The 16,926-nt window shown below is 41.8% G+C and overlaps 1 long non-coding RNA gene across 3 annotated transcripts; it reads right to left on the reverse strand.

Moving 5' to 3' along the window:
• Positions 1-8,466: 8,466 nt before the first annotated feature.
• LOC106610868 (uncharacterized) lies at positions 8,467-16,675 on the reverse strand. Of its 3 annotated transcripts, XR_001329999.2 has the most exons (5): positions 16,405-16,675; positions 16,077-16,138; positions 9,910-10,094; positions 9,711-9,808; positions 8,467-9,444 (listed from the first exon to the last, which is right to left on the reverse strand). It is a non-coding gene; the product is annotated as an uncharacterized lncRNA (long non-coding RNA). The 3 variants fall into 3 exon arrangements; XR_006770955.1 differs by lacking the exon at positions 16,077-16,138 and having other exon boundaries at positions 16,405-16,673; XR_001329998.2 differs by having other exon boundaries at positions 16,077-16,672.
• Positions 16,676-16,926: the final 251 nt, after the last annotated feature.

Genomic DNA, 16,926 nt, shown 5'->3' on the forward strand with positions numbered 1-16,926 from the left:
TCCTACTCTCTCTCTCTCTTTATCACCTCCCTTCCTCCTCCCACCCTCTCATTGGGTTGTCTTTGCAGTGGCCCTAAGTTGATAGCAGCATGCTGTGTGTGTGTCTGTTTAGGCTTGTTTCCAATGACTGAAAGGAAAGTAGAGCTGCTGTACACACAACCTGGGATACCTTTCATCCATCTGGTCCCCCAGGGGGGTGATATTAGGGGTGATATTAGAACAGTAACCCAAGGCGTCTTTTTCCCATTGCCTGGTCAACAGATACATTATCCATGTTAATGACAGGGTCGGCGATGACAGAGTGGGTTTGCTCTAACAAAACATATCTGGAATTAAGCAGAAAGATTATAGCAACAAAAAAACACAACAATAACAAAATGAAATACATAGCAGAAATAGCCTGCAAGACTAACAAGATTTAGGACACTAATACATGGTCTTTTGATTAAAAAATACCTGTGCATGAGCTCTATAACAACCAAAAATAAAGTTATTTTACCCCACATCAAATAAACACAAGTAAAAGGCTTGACTCAGCAAATTTGCATAACAATTATACAGATTTGGACACTTGGGGGCTTGGCAGATGTGACTCCCCTCCCTCTGTTGTCTTTGTTGTCATCACTGTTATTGCTGATATTGATTGGCCAGCCTACCGGGTCTGTCCTGTTAGTACTGTCTGCAGTGCAGTGTTTTGGTGCTATTGGGTGGGCAGCCTTTTCCAGAACACAGGTCTCATAGCACACGATAACACAAATAAATGCCTCTGTTTGCTCAGACTATCTGATGGTGTCTGGTCCTTTTGCTGCTTGTTTACAGACAACCGTTTGTTTGTTTGCACCTCACATCCTTGTGTGCTACAGGTTTGCATATGGTTGGAGAGACCTATATGGCTTAATTAAAAAAGTCAGAGATCCTCCCTTTATTTATGACAATATGCATTCTGTCTATGGCCTCTGTGTTATTTATCTGTCTAGGATCATAAAATCATTCAAATTCAACACGAGGCAATACAAACCTCAAAACGTTACTTATGTAACGTGACACATTGCATGTAAGAAATAGTGATACTAAACTGCACCCACCTATTGTTGTTTGTCAAGCATTGTCACGCTTGATGAGGCTGCTACTGCTTCTGATGAAAACGTTGAGTCACCAGATAAACTGGGGGTAATGACACGCATTGCAAAGTAGGCCTACATTGACAATGCCTTTTTAGCCTTTTGCAGCTATTGTTATTAAATGAAGCCCTTTCTCTTCATGAGAGACAACCTAAATTGCTTGCATTTCAATTTCAATGCCATTTAGTGGGGCTTCTCAGGATTATGCCTGGGCAACATTCAGGCAGGGGTTGGAGTGCCTCCAGGCTTTAATGTTGACTGTGGTTGTGGGTAGTCAGTGAGTGGTCATCAGTGAGTGGTCTAAGCCCATGTCATTCCATGACCTGAGGATCTCAGAGTGGGCTGCAGCCTCTGAGCCCACATCCTAACATGTCATTATCAAGCATGACATTACATTATTTTCAATTGATTAGCTGTCATACACCTGTCCCTTCCCTATGACTAGTTCAGTATAACCCTGCAGTTAACTAAGCCATGTCTTGCAAAGACTTCTGCTGCGTATGGTATTGGCCTGGGCAGGAATCTTGCTGTTAACTGGTGAATGTACTGTAAATAAAAAAGACATAGCATGAAAGCATCAGTTGTGAACAAAGCTAACAGTGCCTGAATTTGTTTGTCAATCAAAATATCCTTCTCCCAGGGCCTTGCAAAAACCCAATTAGGCATAGGTACTAGTAGTCGCTCCAAATCTAGCTCCAAGTAGAGAGAGAGGTCTGGATCAGTAGATAGCAGCAAGTCCTGCAGCAAAGATGCTAGTGAGAATACAAATATTTCAGATAAGATATAGAATTGCAACAGCACTAATACTCTATAGTGCCTTCAGAAAGTATTCACACCCCTTGACTTTTTCCACATTTTGTTGTGTTACAAAGTGCGATTAAAATGGATCGACACAAAATACTATGTAATGTCAAAGTGGAAGAATGTTTTTTACATTTGTAAAATAATTATGAAAAATAAAGCACTAATATATCTTGATTAGATAAGTATTCAACCCCATGAGTCAATACATGTTAAAATCACCTTTCCCAGTGATAACAGCTGTGAGTCTTTCTGGGTAAAGTCTCTAACATTTGCCCACTACTCTTTTCAAAATTCTTCAAGCTCTGTCAAATTGGTTGTTGATCATTGCTAGACAACAATTTTCAGGTCTTGCCATAGATTTTCAAGCAGATTTCAAGCAGACTGTAAGTCGACCAATCAGGAACATTTACTGTCTTTTTGGAGCAACTCCAGTATCGATTTGGCCTTGTGTTTTGTTATTAAACTGCTGAAAGGTGAATTAATCTCACAGTGTCTGTCTGGTGGAAAGCAGACTGAACCAGAGCCACACCTGTTTTGAGCCCCACCTATTTAGCAAAAAATATATTTATAGTTTTTTTTTGTTTTGTTGCCGGTTTTGCATGTTATTTTGGCATTAATACGTGTTACATATCAGTTTGCAAACAATGTATAGATTTTTTTAAATAATTGAGTTAATAAACCCGAATACAAACATGGTCCAAAATACAGGTGTTTCAGCCTAGCTCATAACTTTCTGTGGTGGTGGGGCAGCCAGAAGAAAATACGGAGCGTAGGCGTAGGCGTTGGTAATGTTCTGTAGTTTTACCGTGATTGGCTCAGTGTTCTGTCACTCATGGGGACACTACGTCAAATCTACGGGGAGAGCTGAAAAATTTAAGCCCCTTGGGTGCTGCCATAGAGTTACAGTAGAAGTGTTGTGTTGTATTGTGTAGTGGCTTTGCTGGCATGCATCTAAACGTTTTGGGGGGAGTTTGCCCACCAACATTTACATGCAAAAATCGCCACTAGACCTTACAGATAATTTTATGTGTGGGGTAGTCATTCAAAAATCATGACAAACTCTGTTATTGCACAGAGTCGATGCAACTTATTATGTGACTCGTTAAGAACATTTTACTCCTTAACTTATTTATGCTTGCCAAAACAAAGGGGTTGTACACTTATTGACATAAGACTTTTCAGCTTTTAATTTTTTAATAATTTGTAAAATGGGACTCACCATTTGAGAGGCACTCAAAGCCAGTCAAGAATGGAGGTTGAGGTCAAAATAGTAGTTTGAGGGTGGGTTTCTATGTGATTTCCTCCAGCAGTCAAAGTGAATGTGATTTAGGCTGTCCTTCTCTCCAGCTCCTTGGTGCAGCAGCAGCATTCTGGTGGTAGGGGTCTCATGGGAGTCACTAGGCCAGCTATGCTGCTCACACAACCCAACTAAGGAGGCTGGATTTAACTTGCTAATGAGTCACCTATCTACCCTCAGTGTATCACATCACAGTGGATTACTCCTTAACTTCGTAGTTTGGCTCCTGGATGCTGATTGGATGAAAGCAGTCGTAAATCAGACAATACACCACGGGTATGATGCAAAACTAAATGTTTACTGTTCTAATTATGTTGGTAACCTCTATATACAGTGCATTTGGAAAGTATTCAGATCCCTTGACTTTTTCCACATTTTGTTATGTTACATCCTTATTCTAAAATTGATTTTTTTTTTTAATCTTCATTAATCTACACACAATACCCCATAATCACAAAGCAAAAACAGGATTGGATATTTTAGCAAATGTATTACAAATAAAAATCACATTTACATAAACATTCAGACCCTTTACTCAGTACTTTGTTGAAGCACCTTTGGTTAGCGATTACAGCCTCGAGTATGACGCTACAAGCTTGGCACACCTGTATTTTGGTAGTTTCTCCTATTCTTCTTTACGGATCCTCTCAAGCTCTGTCAGGTTGGATGGGGAGAGTTTCTACACAGCTATTTTCAGGTCTCTCCAGAGATGTTCGATCTGGATCAAGTCTGGGCTCTGGCTGGGCCACTCAAGGACATTCAGAGACTTGTCCCGAAGACACTCCTGCGTTGTTTTGGCTGTGTGTTTAGGGTCGGTGTCCTGTTGGAAGGTGAACCTTCGCCCCAGTCTGAGTTCCTGAGCAGGTTTTCACCAAGGATCTCTCTGTACTTTGCTCCGTTCATCTTTCCCCTCGATCCTGACTAGTCTCCCAGTCCCTAAAAAACATCCCCTCCTCATGATACTGCCACCACCATGCTTCACCGTAGGGATGGTGGCAGGTTTCCTTCAGACGCGATGCTTGGAATTCAGGCCAAAGAGTTCAATATTGGTTTCATCGGAACAGAGAATCTTGTTTCTCATGGTCTGAGAGTCCTTTAGGTGCCTTTTGGCAAACTCCAAGCGGGCTGTCATGTGCCTTTTACTGAGGAGTGGCTTCCGTCTGGCCACTCTACCATAAAGGCCTGATTGGTGGAATGCTGCAGAGATGGTAGTCCTTCTGGAAGGTTCTCCCATCTCCACAGATGAACTCTGGAGCTCTGTCAGAGTGACCAATGGGTTCTTGGTCACCTCCCTGAACAAGGCTCTTCTCCCTTGATTGCTCAGTTTGGCCGGGCGTCTAGCTCAGCCAATCTAGCTCTTCCATTTAAGAATGATGGAGGCCACTGTGTTCTTGTGGACCTTCAATGCTTCAGACATTTTCTGGTACCCTTCCCCAGGTCTGTGCCTCGACACAATCCTATCTCGGATGTCGACGGACAATACCTTCTACCTCATGGCTTGGTTTTTGTTCTGACATGCACTGTAAACTGTGGCACCTTATATATACAGGTGTGTGCCTTTCCAAATAATGTCCAATCAATTGAATTTACCACAGGTGGACTCTAATCAAGTTGTAGAAACATCTCAAGGATGATCAATGGAAACAGGATGCACCTGAGCTCAATTTCTAGTCTCATAGCAAAGGGTCTGAATCCTTAAGTAAATAAGGTATATCTGTTTTATATTTTTTATACATTTCCCAAAATATCTGAAAGCCTGTTTTCGCTTCGTCATTATGGGGTATTGTGTGTAGATTAAAAAGAAATCCATGGGAAGTTAAGCCCTGGAATTTGGGGAATTTTGCTTAAATTCATCAAAAAAGTTAGCTTAACAGTGAACCTTTTTTGTGGGTTACACATAAGGTAATTGTAGGTCTTGTGGCATATTTTGGTTAAACCCTCTGGATGCACAGTGCATTCTTCCATCACATGTACAGCTGCTTCTCAAGATCTTGCACACTAATCAGATGCTATTGAGCCAACACTACTACACGGTCTTAGCCAACGACTACATGCTTTCTGGTAAGTTTTGATTACAATACTGGATGGGGTGAATATATTTGACATGATATACATAATTTTTTGTTAACTAGTAAATAGTAGCCTACAGCAAAGTGTGTTTAACTCATTTCTAACTTGTTAACAATTTCTGCTAGTTAGTTTTTGCTACCATGTGGGTTTTAGCTTACTTGAGCCTGCTAACTGAGGAGTGTTAATTCACCTGTTTCCATACATGTTTCATTTTAAAACATTTATCTTACAAAGGAGTTGTTTAATCTAACTGCTTAGCTATTTATCTGTACATGGAATTGTATTTGGGATTTTTTTTCTAATCTTTACAGGAAAATGCCACAGGCACTATCTGATGTGTGGAGACATTTCACTGCAGATAATGTAGAAGGAAAAGCTGTGCACATTTGCAAACACTGAGCCAAATCATATGTGAAGAATGCAAAAAAGATGCAAAATCATCTGGCCAAGTGCATAAAGTTCCCTCAGCGCTCACAACAAGCAACCTCTGACAAAAGTCCCTCTACTTCTATTAGTGGTGAAAAGGATGAATCAGGCACCTTATCAATAGCAACAGCTCATGGTCCTCCTGGAATCAGAAGTTTTTTTGACTCAATGGAGGAACGTAGTCAGAGAAATGCTAATGAATGTCTTGCTCGAGCTGTGTATGTAACTGGTTCACCTCTGATGCTCACAGGCAATGTGTATTGTAAGAGATTTCTGAATGTTCTTTGCCCAGCATACACCCGTCCAACCAGACATGCTTTATCTACTAATTTGCTGGATGCAGAGTTCAACAGAGTTCAAGTGAAATCTCTTCAACAGAGTTCAAGTGAAGGTCAAGCAAATCATAGCGAAAGCAGACTGTATTGCAATCATCTCTGATGGGTGGTCGAATGTTCGTTGGCAAGGAATAATTAACTACATCATCTCCACCCCTCAACCAGTATTCTACAAGAGCACAGACACAAGGGACAACAGACACACCGGTCTCTACATTGCAGATGAGCTGAAAGCAGTCATCAATGACCTTGGACCACAGAAGGTATTTGCACTGGTGACAGGCAATGCTGCGAACATGAAGGCTGCTTGGTCTAAAGTGGAGGAGTCCTACCCACACATCATACCCAATGGATGTGATGCTCATGGATTGAATCTGCTCCTCAAGGACATCATGGCACTGAAAACAATGGATACACTCTACAAGAGAGCCAAGCAAATGGTTAGGTATGTGAAGGGTCATCAAGTTATATCAGCAATCTACCTCACCAAGCAAAGCGAGAAGAATAATATCACCAGATTGAAGCTGCCCAGCAACACCCGTTGGGGTGGTGTTGTCATCATGTTTGACAGTCTCCTGGAGGGGAAGGAGTCTCTCCAAGAAATTGCCATATCACATTCTGCCGATATGGACAGCCCCATCAAGAGGATCCTCCTGGATGATGTATTTTGGGAGAGAGTGGTAAGCAGCCTGAAACTCCTGAAACCTATAACAGTAGCCATTGCATGGATTGAGAGAGACAATGCCATCCTGTCTGATGTTCAGACTCTGCTTGCAGATGTAAGAGAAGAAATCCATACTGCCCTGCCCACTTCACTGTTGCTCCAAGCAGAGGAAACTGCAGTTCAGAAATACATCAAAAAGCATGAAGACTTCTGCCTGAAGCCCATACACGCCGCAGTGTACATGTTGGACTCCAAGTATGCTGGCAAGAGCATCCTGTCTGGTGCAGAGATCAACAATGCCTATGTTGTCATCACTACCGTGTCTCGCCACCTTGGCATGGATGAGGGCAAGGTTCTTGGCAGTCTGATCGAAGTACACTTCCAAGCAAGGGCTTTGGGTTGGAGATGCAATATGGCAGTCGTGCCAACATATCTCATCAGCCACCTGGTGTAAGGGACTTGTTTGGGAACACACACACCAAAGCACGCAACAGGCTGACCAATACATGGGTTGAAAAATTGGTAGCCATCCTGGCAAATTTGAGGGTGAAGAGTGAAGATGAGGCCTCAGAGTCTGATGTTCAAGAGGTGGACATTGAGGAGGTCCAGGGAGAAGAGAGGAAGACAATCAAAGCTTTAGTTTCTAGACTATCATTTTACATTTTACATATTCCCTTTATTTTGTTGTTCAGTGAAATCATCCCTTGTGAAGAGTCAACTCATTTAATTAAAGTTCAGTTCGTAACTAAATCGTTTTGTTTTTATTTCTATCGATAGGATTTAATCATTTGCAAATATGTCTACTTATGATAAGGTAAAAGGTTTATGTTTCTGTCTCTATATGATATGGTAAATATATCCAATGCAAAAAACATCTACATTTAAATTGTATTAATATGCATATTCATTTGCATATATTTCCATTAATTCCCATATATTCCCATTAATTCCCACGGAAAGTTTCCACCTCTGAATATTCCCCAAAATGTGTAACCCTAGTGGTACATGGCCATAATACCACGACTAGGTGCTGTATCCAGGCACTCCACGCTGCGTCATGTGTTGGCCATCTTCCACACCCCCTCAGGCCTTATTGTTTAACTATACCAGTGGGGACCGAATGAACCTTATTGGACAACAATTAAGAAAATCTGGTCCCGGTTTCCCAAAAGCATCTTAAGGTTAAGTTCATCGTTAGAACCATTGAGCTCCGTTAGAAACATTGTTCGAACCATTTAGTTTAATGGTTCTAACGATGAACTTAGCCTTAAGATGCTTTTGGGAAACCGGGCCCAGCACAGTTAACGATAAAGATTCTGGCTGTAATACAATACGTCAAGTAGGTATATCATTGTGGGCAGTTTTCATAACAGAAAAATACAACATAACACCCTCCAGTTAGAGAATGGAATAATTACATTTGAATAATTAAGATATCCAAGTGGCTGCAAAAAAAATATGGTGAACTGAGATAGTTTATGGTGCAGCTCGTTTCTTGTGACAAGCTGCCAGTGTTTACGACTTTAGCTTTCAGCAAGAACATGTGTAGAGCAGTATACCCTTTGCTCTCATATTCAATGTGGTTCAAATAACATTATCAGATGAAAAACATGCAAAGTAACCCATATTTGAACTTCGTGGTCTGCAGTGCCTCTCCCATCCAGAGCTCCTCTTGCATGCCCTCTACTGATAGTGACTTATACGACAGGCTCCAGTTAATCAGGCAAAGATTATCACAGGAGTCATCACCATTATTTCACATTTATTTAACACTATCACCACATGGCCTGGGGGGGGACATTTTTACCAATATATACAGCAGTGACAGCTATAATGTGAATTGAGCCTTGTCATGGACTCCTCTGGATTTCTCTCTGTCATTCTCATACCCTGCCTTCACCACATGGTGTACTGAAAGTTTCATTCCTAAGAGGTAACGTGAAGAAGGCAAAGAAATAATGGAGAGAGGAACCAGACGGAACATGGCATGTTTTCTAAAGCCCTTTTCGAAACATAATGGATTAGTGGAATGAATGTAAAATGTAGAATACAGTTTTGTAGTGAAATGCCATGAAAAAAAAATTACAGAACAGTCTCAACTGCCAATTATTGCAGAATATCCAAGGATATGCAGTAACAACAACCACCAGTATTTCAGTTCTCAAATCATAGCACCATTTTCTCACACAACTCTTTTCAATCCAATTACATTAGATGATTTTTCCCTCTGGGATACTGTCTGGCCCAGAGCCTAGATAGTGATCTATGGCTATGACTGGTGTGACCTATGTCGTTCCAACTGCAGTTTATATATACACATCACAAATAGTAAAATACATACATGACGAAAGACAACAAAGACATAACTGATGATACTGACAGTCTGCTACCTTCTAAATACAAAACAATCTGAATATGGAAATGTCATGTCAATGTCCAGGTGGAAAGGTGTCAGTATGGAAGACCAGAGCCCCCTTGCTCTTCCTTGACACTGCCCCCTGACTCCAAGGCCTTCTTCTGGTGGTAGCTTTCTGCCCTCAGTTCCTAAAAGCAGAACTCGGAGGCGACACTGAGCAACAGGTCCTTGCAATACATGCTCTGCTTCTGAGCTTTCCCCTCTTCCTGCTGCTGATTGCTGTTGCTGCAGTCTCTTCAGAGGAGTCTCATCCCTGCAGGGCTTTCGTGCAGACAACACCGAATTCGCCGCTGGGTTGATCTTACAGTGTCCTGGAGGAAGGTGCCAGAACAAATAACTAAAACCTTAAGAACACAACTGGAGTAGACACAAATGATGCCACATGAATACACCTTGGGGTTACTGCTGGGTTTTAGTCACCCCGTTTTAAAATCATGTATTGCTAGATCTACATTTCTTTAAATAGAAAAACTGATATTTGCTTTGGGAACAGCCACAGGCATTAATTCATTAAGTTATGAGAGAAAAGTGAAATGAATGAGGGCAGCAAAATACGATGATCTCAGTGAACACTTACATGGCTGGAGGCTGATCTGACTCCTCCACAAAGGGCTGGGAGTTTGGCTTGCTGGGCGGAGCCACAACACTGTGACCAAACCTCGACTTCATAGGCTTCTACAATTGAGCACACAGAAATTATGTCAAATAAATTAGCTTACAAATGGTCACATAACCTTGCCATCACATAAAAAGTCAAATTACTGCATGTCTCATACCTTTACGTTGCTCCATTTCTCATTCTCCTTAGATCTCGATGGGGGTGGGGACATCCAAGATTCCAACTTTGGTTCAGAGGGTCCAGCACTGGCAGCCTTGTTCTCATCAAAGATCACAAGGCGACTGTTTAGACCACTGTTGGCAGGGGCTGGTGGGCCTTGTAACTGTAGCCTTAGTGAATTACCTGTGAACAAACAGGCAATATAAAGTAAAAAATCATAACAGATTGAAATCTATTGAACGTCAAAACCTCCATGACATTACACAACCACAACATCACATCTGGTGTTTTAAGATGGCGCTGAAGAGGATGGCTGACGATTTACATGCCCATAACCAATTGTGCTATTTTGTTCGTTGCGCTGTTTGTAACTTATTATTTTACTTATTTTGTACATAATGTTGCTGCTACCGTCTCGTATGACCGAAAATAACTTCTGGACATCAGAACTGGGATTACTCACCACGAACTGCAAGAAGCTTTTTCCTTTAACAAGTCTGACCTTAAGGATATACTGCTCTCCCGGGAACAGGCCCAGATCCCCATCATTTGTGTGAAGAGGACGCAGATCAGGCTTCCTTTTGAGAATCAGTAGGCGAGCAAGTAAACTCCCACTGCCATCAATGTCATCAAAAAAGTACTGTTCAAACCACTTCTAAAGCACATACAGTAGATTACTCTCTATTTACTTCCTTACTTTACTTCTTTAGCTATCAGTTGGTCCCTTTGATCATAAGAACCTTTGAGGTTAGCTGTTGCACTATCCTTCCTACAGGCAGTTAGATTTGGGTATGTCATTTTAGGTGAAAATTGAAAAAAAAAAGGGGTCAGATCATTCAGAGGATGATTTGACGATCCAATGTCTAATAAAACATTACCCAAAGGTAAAAAGGCAGCACAAGGAAGTTGGCAGAAAAATACCATCCCGGGAAACTGTGGTGCTAACAGTTTACAGGGCTGTATTGATTAGGGCAAAACGTAGCAAAACGTTTTACAACGAAACGTTACAATGAGCATTTATTTTTGGACAAGTCCAGGTAGTCCCTCCCTGTTTCAGTCTGTTTTCTTCCATTTGTTGACTAATGAACACAATCCAGGTAATACGGTCTCATCACGAGGACTGATGATTAGGTGTTTGCTATGGTCATCCCCATAGCAACTCCTCCTTTGGCCACCTTTCCTTCCAGTTCTCTGCTGCCAGTGACTGGAACAATTGCAAAAATCACTGAAGCTGGTGTCATATCTCCCTCACTAACTTTAAGCATCAGCTGTAGGATAGGATAAAGTAATCCTTCTAACCCCCCCCCCCCCCCTTAAAAGATTTAGATGCACTATTGTAAAGTGGTTGTTCCACTGGATATCATAAGGTGAATGCACCAATTTGTAAGTCGCTCTGGATAAGAGCGTCTGCTAAATGACTTAAATGTAAATGTAAAAATGTAATCAATTCTACTTGCTAATATGCAATCATTGGAAAATAAAATTGATGATCCTACCAACATGACATTAAAAACTGTAAAATCGTATGTTTCACTGAGTTGTGGCTGAATGACGACACGGATAACATAGAGCTGGAGGGATTCTCAATGCACAGGCAGAACAAAGAAGCTATGTCTGGTAAGACGAGGGGTGGGGGTGTGTGTATTTTTGTCAATAACAGCTGGTGCGCGATGTCTAATATTTAAGAAGGCTCGCGGTATTGCTTGCCTGAGTTAGAGTACCTTATGATAAGCTGTAGACCACACTACCTATATTATTCGTAGCTGTCTATTTACCATCACAAACCAATGCTGGCACTAAGACCGTGCTCAACTAACTCTATAAGGCCATAAGCAAACAAGAAAATGCTCACCCAGAAGTGGCGCTCCTAGTGGCCGGGGACTTTAATGCAGGCAAACTTAAATCAGTTTTACCAGCATGTCACATGTGCAACCAGAGAAAAAAAATCCTAGACAACCTTTACTCCACACACAGAGATGCATACAAAGCTCTCCCCTGCCCATTTGGCAAATCTGACCATAATTCTATCCTCCTGATTCCTGCTTACAAGCAAAAACTAAAGCAGGAAGTACCAGTGACTCGCTCAATACGGAAGTGGTCAGATGACGCGGATGCTACGCTACAGAACGGTTTTGCTCGCAGACTGGAATATGTTCCGGGATTCATCCAATGGCATTGAGGAGTATACCACCTCAGTCATCGGCTTCATCAATAACTGCATTGATGACGTTGTCCTCACATTGACCGTACAAACATATCCCAACCAGAAGCCATGGATTACAAGCAACATCCGCATCGAGCTAAAGCTGCCGCTTCCAAGGAGCAGGACACTAATCTGGACGCCCATATGAAATTCCGCTACGCCCTCAAACGAATCATCAAACAAGCAAAGCGTTAATACAGGATTAAGATTGAATCCTACTACACCGGCTCTGACGCTCGTCGGCTGTGGCAGGGCTTGAAAACTATTACGGACTACAAAGAGAAACCCAGACGCGAGCTGCCCAGTGATGCGAGCCTGCCAGACGAGCTAAATGCCTTTTATCCTTGCTTCGAGGCAAGCAACACTGAAGCATGCACGAGAGCACCAGCTGTTCCGGATGACTGTGTGATAACACTCTCGGTAGCCGATGTGAGCAAGACCTTTAAACAGGTCAACATTCACAAAGCCACGGGGCCAGATGGATTACCAGGACGTGAACTCAAAGCATGCGCAGACCAACTGGCAAGGGTCTTCACTGACATTTTCACGTCGGAAGCCATGAAGTGCTTTGAAAGGCTGGTCATGGCTCACATCAACAGCATCCTCCCAGATACCCTAGACCCACTCCAATTCGCATACCGCCCCAACAGATCCACAGATGACGCAATCTCAATCGCACTCCACACTGCTCTTTCCCACCTGGACAAAAGGAACACCTATGTGAGAATGCTGTTCATTGATTATAGCTCAGCGTTCAACACCATAGTGCCCACGAAGCTCATCACTAAGCTAAGGACCCTGGGACTAAACACCTCCCTCTGCAAGGGTAGGCAACAACACATCTGCCACGCTGATCCTCAACACGGGGGCCCCTCAGGGGTGTGTACTTAGTCCCCTCCTGTACTCCCTGTTCACCCACGACTGCGCGGCCAAACACGACTCCAACACCATCATTAAGTTTGCTGACGACACAACAGCTTCTACCCCCAAGCCATAAGACTGCTGAACAGTTAATCAAATGGCCACCAGACTATTACATTGATCCCCCCCCCAACCATTTGTTTTGTACACTGCTGCTACTCGCTATTCATTATCTATGCATAGTCACTTCACCCCTACCTAAATGTACAAATTACCTCTAACCTGTACCCCCGCACACTGACTCGGTACAGGTACCCCCTGTATATAGCCTCGTTATTGTTAATTTTTTACTTTCATTTGTTTGGTAAATATTTTCTTAACTCTTCTTGAACTGCACTGTTGGTTAAGGGTTTGTAAGTAAGCATTTCCCTATAAGGTCTACACTTGCTGTGACAAATAAAGTTTGATTTGATGGGTCGGAATGCGATTTGGAGTGGGTCCAGGGTGTATGGTGTTGATGTGTGCCATGACCATCCTTTCAAAGCATTTCATGGCTACAGATGTGAGTGCTATGGGCGATAGTCATTTAGACAGGCTACCTTGGTGTTCTTGGACACAGGGACTACGGTGGTCTGCTTGAAACATGTAGGTATTACACACTGGGTCAGGAAGAGGTAGAAAATGTCAGTGAAGACATGCCAGCTGGTAACTATGTTAACAGTCTGATGTTCAGACAAACACAAACAATGTAAAGCCACTGACATCTTGGACAACTTGTAATGCTTTACAAAGCAAGTAGCAAGCAAGGTGTCACGCATTATACAATGGGTGGGTTTAATTCTGGATGCAGATTGGTTAAAACTGCATTCCAGTCAGTGTCTATTCCACAAGTTACCACCAGCTAAGGCTATGACAGACAGAAAAGGTAACCCAGACAAGTCACATTGGCTATAAAGCTGAAGCATCCCTTGGAACGTTTTCTTGCCCCCAAATATGGTTGTGAGAGGAAGTCCAGTTGGGGGTAGTGGGAGAGGATGGAACTAGAGCTGTGTTCGAATACCCATAGTAATACTGTATACTACATACTTAATGAGTATATACACTACATACTAAAATTTATTTTAGTATACTGTAAACGAACATTATCCTTTCAGTTGAGTGTACTAGCGCTTCGCCTGTCTGCCGGAAGTTGATGCTGTTGCTATGCAACCTCAGTCTTGCTATACATTTTATGACTTCGGGTGTGATCGTAAATTCAATCTGGAGTAGGCTGGACAATAGAATGAGTCAAAATTCACCCAAGGCTGAAAAACAGCAAAAGGACGTTGGCTAAGCTGGAACACTAGCACGAGGCCATAGCAAATGAATGGAATCAAATGTTCGCAGAGCCTGTTTTGACTAGAGTTATGCTTAGAATTCCATTTCGCCTAAATGGCACCAAACAATGTATCCCTTTTTATTTTACCACTACAATCTGTTCGCCGGACGAAACTGGAAAAAAACAACTTGTGTAGAACATCCGCACCTCGATGGTGTCAACTGTGCTTATGTCTGCGTAATGAGAAAGTAGGGAAAAAATGAACACTGACTATTTCTAGTCTAGTGATCGATGACAAACGTGCTCGCTGCCCAATCTAACGTAATTACAAAGAGGAAATTCTCCTGATTAAAATGGTGCCCGACTTGAAAAAATCTAAATATACACATTGAGACATTTGGCGAAATATCCATAGGAAAACAATGTGTTCCAAGGGCAAAAATTATTTTGGGGCTAGCATTTGATGACAACCGAGCTCGCTGCCCAGACTTACATAATCAGAAAGAGGAGAGTCACATGATTAAAATGAAATCCGACCTGAAAAAAAATCTAAATATACACATTGCGAGATATCTGGCGAAATTGACAGACATGCCTATATTTCCCCTATAGGAAACAATGGGACGACCTCAGAGTTCCATGAGTCATTTTTTGTTGTTGTTTACATTTTAACTATAAACAATGTGAGCAGGTCTCATTGCCAACAATAGCGAAGCAGGCATTGTGATGTAGAACAATAAACTGGGAATAGAACATTCGGAAGGCGAGTTGGTGCCACGTTGCTCAATAGAACAAATAGGAGCTGGCAGGGTGAAAAATGCCCTAAAATAAGGCGTTTTTTTCGTGATTACTTCAAAACGAGAGCAAGCAGCTGGGAAATATGGTCATATTATGAAACTGGGCTCCACAGCGGAAGCAATGAACTAGTTATCAGAAAAAAAATGTTTCATGTGTCCAGCGTAACTGGAGTGCCCTCTGGCGTTCGTAAATTCAGAGCGTTCAGATTATCCGTTCGTAAATTCAGAGCGTTTCGCTCTCGGAGCGTTCATGACGCTCTGGCCAAGGAGTAGGGTTAATCCGACTCACAACGGCAGTCAAGCAACCTAGCTAACTGGCTAATGTCGTTGGCTAGCTTGCTAGCTACTTCCAGACACAATTTTTTATTTTTACTTCCAGACACAAATGACACCTCACTCTGACCATTTTGCTCACCCTAGTAGAGCTGGTTAGGCTGTTTTCATGTTATCCAAAAAGTTGGAGACTGATTCTGGCAACAATTTAATGACACCGGCCATATTCAACACCGGGTGTTGACCTATTTAGTACGACATCCTGGAACTTTTGGCATATTAACTATATCCATACTATGACCAATAAGAATACTACATACTCAATTTAATCACAAATAGTACAGTTAGTATGAGTATTCAAACACAATTTGGGTGAATCTGGGCAGACATTCTGATAATTTTCTCATTGATGAAACATCTGATCAATACATTTCTGTTCCCAAATCTAACATCTGTTACAAACACAGTGCAATAAGTTTTATAGACTTGAAAAGCTTTGCCAAAGTTTTAAATTGCATTGTTTAGGAGTGCAAGGTCGAATTGAGTTTGTGCACACACGTCACAGTAAATATATGCAAATACTTGCTACATGCCAATAGGATCTCGCTAGCTCGTGCTTCACTTTGCCCACCTCCTTGCTTCATTTGTTCCATTGTAAACGACACCGATTAACTATATTGGGTTAGTTATATATAGATCTTTGTAATAAATACCTTCGCCTATGACGTTGAAATGATTATTACTTTCTCATCAGTTCAATCAGGCAATTTGTCCACTGTAAAAAAAAAAAGCAAGACATTCTCCCCTTCATTTTAGACTTGCATTTGGTTTTCGACAGTGGATATTTGTAAACCTTGCGGTCTCCGACATTGTAGCATTTTTGCAAAAGCACTTAACTAGCTAGCTTCAGTAGCAAGTCAGCTACACAACAAAAAACAGCTAGCTAACGTTCGCATTATTAGCCATAGTAGCTAGTTAACGTTACTACGAAGCTGGGTTTACAAATTGTATTAGGCTAACATTATATCAAAGAGATCTTACCCTGTTTAGTAAATAGCTATATATTTCATTTACAACTATTTTTGTTTGTTTTGTCAAAGTTCAATAACGCAAAGTCTCATGTCGCGTTCAAAACAACTGGAAACTCGGAAATCTCATATTTCCTACTTCTCTCCGACTAGGAAAAATCGATTTGAATGGTCATGCATTTCGGGAACTCAGGTCTCTCCCTAGAGCTCAGACTTTCCGACCAAAAGATCACTGATGCCATGATTTAACCTCGTGTTTTTTCGATTTCCCAGTTGTTCTGAACGCAGCATCATTTCACTTCCTCTGTATACTTCGAACGGAACCGTGTGAAAATTTGGACAACGCTGATTGGATGGTCAAGCCCAATGACGTGTTCAAACGTGTAGTCCTAAACAAGAAACGAGTTTGAAAAATGAAAAGTATTTTTTATTAAATGTCAATTATTTACGGCGGACTCTAAAACCATTCAAATAGTATACTCCACCCCGCCCCCCAAAAGTACCCTTACGTTTCAACATTAGGACTACATTTACC

This window comes from Salmo salar, chromosome ssa09, assembly GCF_905237065.1.
Source record: "Salmo salar chromosome ssa09, Ssal_v3.1, whole genome shotgun sequence".
Classification (NCBI taxonomy): domain Eukaryota; kingdom Metazoa; phylum Chordata; class Actinopteri; order Salmoniformes; family Salmonidae; genus Salmo; species Salmo salar.